Source organism: Hordeum vulgare, unplaced genomic scaffold (genome assembly GCF_904849725.1).
Source record: "Hordeum vulgare subsp. vulgare unplaced genomic scaffold, MorexV3_pseudomolecules_assembly, whole genome shotgun sequence".
NCBI classification, from domain to species: domain Eukaryota; kingdom Viridiplantae; phylum Streptophyta; class Magnoliopsida; order Poales; family Poaceae; genus Hordeum; species Hordeum vulgare.
Window position 1 is genome coordinate 312501 of NW_025422490.1, and position 10904 is coordinate 323404.

Consider the following 10904-nt stretch of genomic DNA (forward strand, 5'->3'; position numbering starts at 1 on the left):
CTATCTATCTACTAGACGCCGTAGAGAATTTAGAATATTTATGTCTTTCAATTCTCGTACTCGTAATTGGAAAGTTATGGAAGGAGACCCATCATTTTGCAATGAAAACAACATATAAAACTCTGGACAATTTCGAAATCAGGCCAAGCGTCTTAATACATATGCAAAAAAATTCATTATTGGCCCACCATTGATTAGAAGATTTAGCTTGTATGAATCGCTATTGGTTTGATACGAATAATGGCAATCGTTTCAGTATGTTAAGGATACAGATGTATCCACAATTCATTTAGAGTTACTTAATAGTCTATTTCTTATACCATATCTCTATCCCGTGAAATTCTCGAGCCAAAAGATGGATGCCTATGCTGTGTTTCATTTTGCTAAATGATATCAATTAAATGGTGTATCAATTCCATAAATTGCATATAGCAATAAATAAATCAGCAAAATTCTTTCTACTATATTTAGATAGAAGAAACATTTCTTCTATCTAAAATAGTAGAAAGAATGTACCCTTCTATCCAAATCCAATTTGCATCGATAAAAAAAATCCAAATTCCAGTAGTAGATGAATAATTGCAAATTTGTGTGTGTACGAGATTAGAATAACTTCAAAATAACTGACATAATTTTTTATTTTTCCTGATCAGAAAAATACATGAAAAAGAAAGGAGGTAGAAAAATTTTAGGATTTATGGTTAAAGAAGAAAAAGAAGAAAACAGGGGTTCTGTTGAATTTCAAGTATTCAGTTTCACCAATAAGATACGGAGACTTGCTTCACATTTGGAATTACACAAAAAAGATTTTTCATCGGAAAGAGGTCTACGAAGACTTTTGGGAAAACGTCGACGTTTGCTGGCTTATTTGGCAAAGAAAAATAGAGTACGTTATAAGAAATTAATCGGTCAGTTGAATATTCGGGAGCAGTAATTTAATCCTTCAAATTTTTTTCTTGTTTTATTATTTTTTTAGTAGTCTTTATAGTAGTCTTAGATTTTTCATTTTGATGAGCCTCACTTTGAGGAATTCATGGAATAATCCATTTTCATGGAATAATGAATTAAGGAAGAAAGGATATGAGTCTACCGCTTACAAAAAAAGATCTCATGATAGTCAATATGGGCCCTCAACACCCATCAATGCATGGTGTTCTTCGACTGATCGTTACTCTTGATGGTGAGGATGTTATTGATTGTGAACCCATATTAGGGTATTTACACAGAGGAATGGAAAAAATCGCGGAAAACCGAACGATTATACAATACTTACCTTATGTAACAAGGTGGGATTATTTAGCTACTATGTTTACAGAAGCAATAACAGTAAATGCACCAGAATTCTTGGAGAATATTCAAATACCACAAAGAGCCAGCTATATTAGGGTAATTATGTTAGAGTTAAGCCGTATAGCTTCTCACTTGCTATGGCTTGGACCTTTTATGGCGGATCTCGGCGCACAGACTCCTTTTTTCTACATTTTTAGAGAGAGAGAATTAATATATGATCTATTTGAAGCTGCTACAGGTATGCGAATGATGCACAATTACTTCCGCATCGGAGGAGTAGCCGCCGATCTACCTTATGGATGGATCGATAAATGTTTAGATTTCTGTGATTATTTTTTACGCGGAGTTGTTGAATATCAACAACTTATTACACAGAATCCCATTTTTTTAGAGCGAGTTGAAGGAGTAGGTTTTATTAGCGGAGAAGAAGCAGTAAATTGGGGCTTATCGGGACCTATGTTACGAGCTTCTGGAATACAATGGGATCTTCGTAAAGTGGATCCTTATGAGTCTTACAACCAATTTGATTGGAAAGTCCAATGGCAAAAAGAAGGCGATTCATTAGCTCGCTATTTAGTACGAGTTGGTGAAATGAGCGAATCCATCAAAATAATTCAACAAGCTATAGAAAAAATTCCTGGAGGACCTTATGAGAATTTAGAAGTCCGACGCTTTAAGAAAGAAAAGAATTCTGAATGGAATGATTTTGAGTATAAATTTCTTGGTAAAAAACCTTCCCCCAATTTTGAATTGTCAAGGCAAGAGCTTTATGTAAGAGTGGAAGCCCCAAAAGGTGAATTAGGGATTTATCTAGTAGGAGATGATAGCCTTTTTCCCTGGAGATGGAAAATCCGTCCACCCGGTTTTATTAATTTGCAAATTCTTCCTCAACTAGTTAAAAAAATGAAATTGGCTGATATCATGACGATATTAGGTAGTATAGATATCATTATGGGGGAAGTTGATCGTTGAAATGATAATAGATAGGGTAGAGGTAGAAACTATCAATTCTTTTTCGAAATCGGAATTATTAAAAGAAGTCTATGGACTGATATCGATTCTACCCATTTTGACCCTCCTTTTAGGAATTACAATAGAGGTACTCGTAATTGTGTGGTTAGAAAGAGAAATATCTGCGTCGATACAACAACGTATTGGTCCTGAATATGCTGGCCCCCTGGGCCTGCTTCAAGCTATAGCAGATGGGACTAAACTACTTTTTAAAGAAGATATTCTGCCATCGCGAGGAGATATTTCTTTATTTAGCATTGGACCTTCTATAGCAGTCATATCAGTTTTATTAAGTTTTTTAGTTATCCCTTTGGGATATCATTTTGTTTTAGCCGATCTTAGTATTGGTGTTTTTTTATGGATTGCCATTTCAAGTATAGCTCCTATTGGTCTTCTTATGGCAGGATATAGCTCAAATAATAAATATTCTTTTTCAGGCGGTCTACGAGCTGCTGCTCAATCCATTAGTTATGAAATACCATTAACTTTTTGTGTGCTAGCAATATCTCTACGTGTGATTCGTTAAAATAGGATCTTTTTCCTATAAAATCCATTAACTATTTATATTCCTTTTCTTATTTAGTATTTGGGTTGGTAAGTTAAACTAGATAGCTATATGAGTGAAATAAAACAGCTTCTAAATTTGTAGTAAAAAGAAAAAAATCTCATTTTCTACGTACAAGAAAAAAGTGGAAGTAAACATAAAGAGTGTAAACTCTTTATCCCAAGGTTGATATTTTTTAATTACTCATCATATCTTGAAGCGGGCAAGAATAAAGGATTCACAATATGGAATTCCATTATTAGAATACTCCTAGTTATTACTATAACTTAAAAATTCATAAGAAGAATCCACCAAAAGTTAGTGAAGGGTTAGGAACACTAAAGTACATAAAGGATTAGTAATGGAAAATCTAAAACATTAGAGATTTTTTCCCGTAAAAGGAATCATAATAAGGACTTGCAATTTGTAGAAATTATCAAGTAGTACTTTCTTCGGATTCCGATCCAGAGTATGTTCCCATTCACTTGTTAAGGAAATGGCTATCAAGAACGAATTAACCCTTTATCCATTTTTTCTTTTTAAATACCCCCTTCCCGGGGGAAAGAAGAATAGTAAAAAAGATATGGAGTGCACTAGAAAAAATTTGCATTATTTCCTTCCTCTATTCATGCAGAATTGCTCATGAACTAATACTCCACTCTTTCCATTTATTAATTGAATTCCTATAACAAAACAAGTACCAAGTGTTTTATTCCAAGATTAAGTTATTACTGAACAAAGAAAAATTTGGAATATATTATAAAGGATGAGATCAATTCAGAAGCGCTTTTTCTTATTCTAGCAGACGGAATTCCTTTGGTCTAATTTAGGACTTTCAAATCTATTTTATTTTACCTAATTCTATCTATGCCCCAGGGGCTAGGAACAGAACAAAACAGTCCTTTCCTTTTTCTGATCATAGAGAAGCCGTATGAAGCTAAGGTTTCATGTACGGTTTTGAAATAGCGGTGGGAACTGTGATGTTATCATCGACTATGATTATCTAACAGTTCAAGTACAGTTGATATAGTTGAAGCACAGTCAAAATATGGTTTTTTTGGATGGAATATTTGGCGTCAGCCTATAGGCTTTCTGGTTTTTTTAATTTCTTCTTTGGCAGAATGTGAAAGATTACCCTTTGATTTACCAGAAGCAGAGGAAGAATTAGTAGCAGGTTACCAAACTGAATATTCCGGTATCAAATATGGTTTATTTTATCTTGTTTCTTACCTAAATTTATTAGTTTCTTCTTTATTTGTAACAGTTCTCTACTTGGGCGGGTGGAATTTCTCTATTCCCTATATATCCTTTTTTGATTTTTTCCAAATGAATAAAGCAGTTGGAATTTTGGAAATGACAATGGGTATATTTATTACATTAACTAAAGCTTATTTATTTCTCTTCATTTCTATCACAATAAGATGGACTTTACCAAGGATGAGAATGGATCAGTTATTAAATCTTGGATGGAAATTTCTTTTACCTATTTCCCTGGGCAATCTATTATTAACAACCTCTTCTCAACTTGTTTCACTATAAATAAGATAATACAATAATAGATAGTAAGAATATTTTCAACACAAAAGCTCTCCCAAACAAGAGAAAGAAACATATCTTTTTCATAGATATTTAGAATGAATATGTTCCCTATGGTAACTGGGTTCATGAGTTATGGTCAACAAACAATACGTGCTACAAGGTACATAGGTCAAAGTTTCATAACTACCTTATCCCACACAAATCGTTTACCTATAACGATTCACTACCCTTATGAAAAATCAATTACACCAGAGCGTTTCCGAGGGCGAATCCACTTTGAATTTGATAAATGTATTGCTTGTGAAGTATGTGTTCGCGTATGTCCGATAGATCTACCCGTTGTGGATTGGAGATTTGAAAAGGATATAAAAAGAAAACAATTGCTTAATTATAGTATTGATTTCGGAGTTTGTATATTTTGTGGCAATTGTGTTGAGTACTGTCCAACAAGCTGTTTATCAATGACTGAAGAATATGAACTTTCTACCTATGATCGTCATGAATTGAATTACAATCAAATTGCTTTAAGTCGGTTACCAATCTCCATAATGGGAGATTACACAATTCAAACAATTAGGAATTCGTCTGAAAGTAAAATAAACGAAGAAAAATCTTCGAATTCAAGAACGATTACTGATTACTAAACTTTGATTTTGTCTTTTTGTTATAAAAATCTACTAATTCTTTATTAAACTATAAAGAAAAACGAATAACTACTGCTTATTGGAAATTTTTTCTTATTTTAAATCAGACTAGATTTTGATGATATAATATAGTTTATAACTATACAGTTTATACACAAAAAATACCCTAATCCCTTTTTCCTTCCTCGAATCCTTTAGTTTTAGTCAGTTCATGAAAAATTTTATACTATTAATTTCTTTTTATCCATAATGGATTTACCTGGACCAATACATGAGATTCTTATGCTATTTGGGGGATTTATTCTTCTACTAGGGGGTCTAGGAGTAGTATTACTTACCAACCCCATTTATTCTGCCTTTTCGCTGGGATTAGTTCTTGTTTGTATATCCTTATTCTATTTTTTATTAAATTCCTACTTTGTAGCTGTCGCACAACTTCTTATTTATGTGGGAGCCATAAATGTCTTGATCATATTCGCTGTAATGTTCGTAAATGGCTCAGAATGGTCTAAAGATAAGAATTATTGGACTATTGGAGATGGGTTCACTTCACTCGTTTGTATAACTTTTGTTTTTTCACTAATGACTACTATCCCAGATACGTCATGGTATGGAATTCTTTGGACTACAAGATCAAACCAAATAGTAGAACAGGGTCTCATAAATAATGTTCAACAAATTGGAATTCATTTAGCAACCGATTTTTATCTTCCGTTTGAACTCATTTCCATAATTCTTCTAGTTTCTTTAATAGGTGCAATTACTATGGCTCGGCAATAAGAAAACTTAGAAAAAGTAAAAATTATAAGAATTGCAAATCTAAAATAAATAACTAAAGAATCACAATTTTGATTTAGTAAAACCCATCTACTGCCAACAAATACCTCCTTTCTTTTCTCTTTTGTTGTGTAATTGTTCTATTGTAATTAATTGAATCGGTTCAATTCTTTGCCCTCATATTGAAATGAATCGAGATTGATAAGGAGTTAGTTAATGATGTTTGAGCATGTACTTTTTTTGAGTGTCTATTTATTTTCGATTGGTATCTATGGATTGATCACAAGCCGAAACATGGTTAGAGCTCTAATATGTCTTGAACTTATACTGAATTCAATTAATCTAAATCTCGTAACATTTTCTGATCTATTTGATAGTCGCCAATTAAAAGGAGATATTTTCGCCATTTTTGTTATAGCCCTTGCCGCTGCTGAAGCCGCTATTGGACTATCCATTCTTTCTTCCATCCATCGTAATAGGAAATCCACTCGTATCAATCAATCTAATTTATTGAATAATTAGACTTTTTAATAATTAGACATAAAATCCTCTAAACAAAGGCGCACATATTAAAATAATATAGAAATCCATACTATTTTCTTAGTATTATTTGAGAATATCCTTTTTTTTTTAGTAAGTAGGTTATTGCATAGTATTCTTTTTCACTTAAATGAATTTTTGTATTTGTAATTCATTGATATTGCAATATTCAAATTGCAATAATTTATATTGAAAAGACGATAGCCAATAAAATAAATTGGCTAATTCGAAATCGTCTGTACAATTTGTAAAATTCTTTCTTATTGTTGAAGTCCAAAATTCAAGTCTCTTGGCTCTTTTCACGCTTTCTCACAAACGGATTAAAAAATAGATTTTTAATTTTGAAGTTTGGATAAACCATTGCTTCGTCTGGTGTCTACAATACATATGACTCATATAGTACTAATTTTCTTTTTACCAGATCGAAAAATTTTATGTTGAAAAGAAAAATTTATAGATCCAATGTCACATTCCGTAAAAATTTATGATACATGTATAGGATGCACTCAATGTGTACGAGCTTGTCCAACAGATGTATTAGAAATGATACCCTGGGATGGATGTAAAGCCAAGCAAATTGCTTCCGCGCCGAGAACCGAAGATTGTGTGGGTTGTAAGAGATGTGAATCTGCCTGCCCGACAGATTTTTTAAGTGTCCGCGTTTATTTAGGGCCTGAAACAACCCGTAGCATGGCTCTATCTTATTGATACGTTACAAAAACAAAAAACTTCATTTGAATCGTCTGATTCCTCTTTACCGAAGAAGCCTGTGCTCGAAATAATCGAGCACGGGCTTTTCTGGTCAAAACGTATCTTGTCTTTATCACTTTATCATGAGTTATTTTCCTTGGTTAACAATACTTGTTGTTTTGCCGATATTTGCCGGTTCATTAATTTTCTTTTTACCTCATAAGGGAAACAAAATCGTTAGGTGGTATACTATATCTATTTGTTTATTAGAATTCCTTCTAATGACTTATGCGTTCTGTTATCATTTCCAACTGGAGGATCCCTTAATTCAATTAAAGGAGGATTATAAATGGATAGATGTCTTCGATTTCCATTGGAGATTGGGAATCGATGGACTTTCATTAGGATCCATTTTATTGACAGGATTTATCACTACTTTAGCTACTTTAGCAGCTTGGCCAATTACACGGAATTCGCGATTATTCTATTTCCTGATGCTCGCAATGTATAGTGGTCAAATAGGATTATTTTCTTCGCGAGACCTTTTACTTTTTTTTATCATGTGGGAGTTAGAATTAATTCCTGTTTACTTACTTTTATCCATGTGGGGGGGAAAGAGGCGTCTATATTCAGCTACAAAGTTTATTTTGTATACTGCAGGCGGTTCTATTTTTTTCTTAATCGGAGTTCTGGGTATGGGCTTATACGGTTCCAACGAACCAGGATTAGATTTGGAAAGATTAATTAATCAATCATACCCCGCAACCTTGGAAATACTTTTATATTTTGGCTTCCTTATTGCTTATGCTGTCAAATTGCCGATTATACCCCTACATACGTGGTTACCAGATACCCATGGGGAAGCACATTATAGTACATGTATGCTTTTAGCGGGAATATTATTAAAGATGGGAGCATATGGATTGATTCGGATCAACATGGAATTGTTACCTCATGCTCATTATCTATTTTCGCCCTGGTTAGTAATAATAGGAGCTATCCAAATAATCTATGCAGCTTCAACTTCTCTTGGTCAACGAAATTTCAAAAAAAGAATAGCTTATTCCTCTGTATCTCACATGGGTTTCATAATTATAGGAATTGGTTCCATAACCAACATTGGACTCAATGGAGCTATTTTACAAATATTATCCCATGGATTTATTGGTGCTACACTTTTTTTCTTGGCAGGAACCGCTTCTGATAGAATGCGTCTTGTTTATCTCGAAGAACTGGGAGGAATATCTATCCCAATGCCTAAAATTTTTACCATGTTTAGTAGCTTTTCAATGGCTTCTCTTGCCTTACCAGGAATGAGTGGTTTTGTCGCAGAATTAGTAGTATTTTTTGGACTAATTACTAGTCCAAAATTTTTGTTAATGCCAAAAGCACTAATTACTTTTGTAATGGCAATTGGAATGATATTAACTCCTATTTATTTATTATCTATGTTACGCCAGATGTTCTATGGATACAAGCTATTTAATGTTCCAAACGCAAATTTTGTGGATTCTGGACCACGAGAACTCTTTATTTTAATCTGTATCTTTTTACCAGTAATAGGAATTGGTATTTATCCAGATTTTGTTCTCTCCCTATCCGTTGACAGGGTAGAGGCTCTCTTATCCAATTATTATCCTAAATAGGTTTGGTTTTTTTTACTAGTCTGCTCTATTAATGCAGAAATAAGTAAAAAAGTATAATTAGATCTATCTCGAATTTTTGAGAACCCTTTGAGAAGGCGCTCAAGGGGTTCTCAAATAAAATATAAAAGTAAAAACGTTCATTTCATGAACGTTTTTTTTTATGTAATCATTTAGGTGTTAATGTAAACGAACCATAACTATGTAAACCTATTCCTAATAGATTGATACCAAAATAACAAATCCAAATTATAAGAAATCCTATCGAAGCTATAAGTGCAGAATTCGTACCCTTCCAATTTGGATTTGTTCTACTATGTAAATAAATTGCGAATATGGTCCAAGTAATAAATGCCCAAGTTTCCTTAGGATCCCAATTCCAATAGGATCCCCAGGCCTCATTAGCCCATACTGCTCCACAAAGAATACCTATGGTTAAAAGGGTAAATCCTAGGCTAATGATACGATAACTCCAAGAATCCAAACGCTCCGTTAATTGATATTTGTAATAATTTGGAAATGAAGGGACAGGGGCGCTTTTTAAAGCACTTCTTTTTGCATAAAAAAATGCAATCTCACTAAAGAAAAATGTTTTATTTAAAACATTTTTTTTCTTTTTAGAAAAGAAATGGAAATTATTTCGAAATCTAATGATTAGAATAGCGGCAGATAATAAGGATCCGCACAAAAGAGTTGCATAACTTAATAACATCATACTGACATGCATCATTAACCACTGAGATTGTAGAGCAGGTACTAGTATCGTGGATTGATGCATTTCAGTTAAAAGACCCGACGTGGCAAAGCCTTGCGTTAAAATAGTACTTGGCGTAGTTATTGTGCTTAAATCATTTTTAGAGTTCTGTATTTTAGGAATGGTATGAAGAATATACAGAGCCCATGAAAGGAAGATCAATGACTCATATAAATTACTTAATGGAAAATGTCCCGAAGAAACCCAACGAGAAACTAAGAATCCTGTTATAGAGAAAAAAGTAACTATCATTCCTTTTTCTGACGAATCACGTAATCTCCCAAGTTCACGAACTAATAAGGTTATCAAATGAATCGTAATCACAATTGAAATCGTTGAGAAAGAGATATGAGTTAGTATATGTTCTAAAGTTGCAAATAGCATAAGGGGAAGGTCCCATTACAAAATTGTAAATTTCGAATTGATTTCTAATCTATTGTATTCCTTTTCAAGAATGCCGCCACTCGGATTCGAACCGAGATGCTTGAGCACTGCTTCCTAAGAGCAGCGTGTCTACCAATTTCACCATGGCGGCTAACTTCAAATAATAGGTAACTTAAAAGAATAATAGCTATTATCTCGGGAATCGTCGATATTGGGAAAGTCCATAAAATTTAGGAACATTAGAGTTTTCATTAAAATGGACTTCGTTTGGTAGTATCGTTTCCATTTTTTTTTTACAATAAACTCTTGCTTTGCCCAATAGAAACACTGGTTGAAAGAGTTGGAACTTCTTTTTTCTAACTTGCAATTATAGATATAGAACTAATTTTTTCTAATTAATTTATCGTTTAAATTTTGAAAATTCTTTCAATACAATGAAAAAAATCCAAAAGGGTTTCTATTTAATGATGAAATTAAAATGGATAAATAGAAAAGGCTTTTTGGATTTTTGAAAAATTTCTAGAATGAAAGTCTTTATGCTCTTATTAATAAGATTTACTAACCTTATGATTTTGGATAAGATAGGTGGAAGTTGTAAGTCCTATTGTAAGAATACTCCACTTTTCATAATTTTCATAATAAAATATGAGCATTCTATTATGAAAATTATGAAAAGTTCATTGATAGGAAAAGAATACTTAGCACACAGTATACCAAACAAAACTTTTTTTTATTGTATATATAAGAGGGGTTTGTTATAAGAATATTGTACCGAAGTAATTCGACACATAAAAGTACATTCAAAGAAGAATCCAAATTATTAAATAATTGGAATTCTTTTTTGAAAAATCAATTCATATTATTCCAAAATCTTATTATTTGTTTGTTTGTTGCCCAGAAAAACCCTTTGGTTTTGGATGCTCATTACCACTGGAAAATGATCTTGATTTTACTAAAGAATAAGATTGTACTATGGAAAAATAAGTCTTTTTCTTCCAAATATTTTTACGAATACGCTTTTTTGACATTGAAGTACGTTTTTTTGGAACTGCCATTCAAAAAGGAAATTACTTTTTTCTAGTTGTATG

At 32.6% G+C, this 10904-nt stretch overlaps 1 non-coding gene across 1 annotated transcript; it reads right to left on the reverse strand.

Moving 5' to 3' along the window:
• Positions 1–9887: 9887 nt before the first annotated feature.
• On the reverse strand, positions 9888–9967 carry TRNAL-UAG. Its single transcript has one exon. It is a non-coding gene; the product is annotated as a tRNA-Leu (tRNA).
• Positions 9968–10904: the final 937 nt, after the last annotated feature.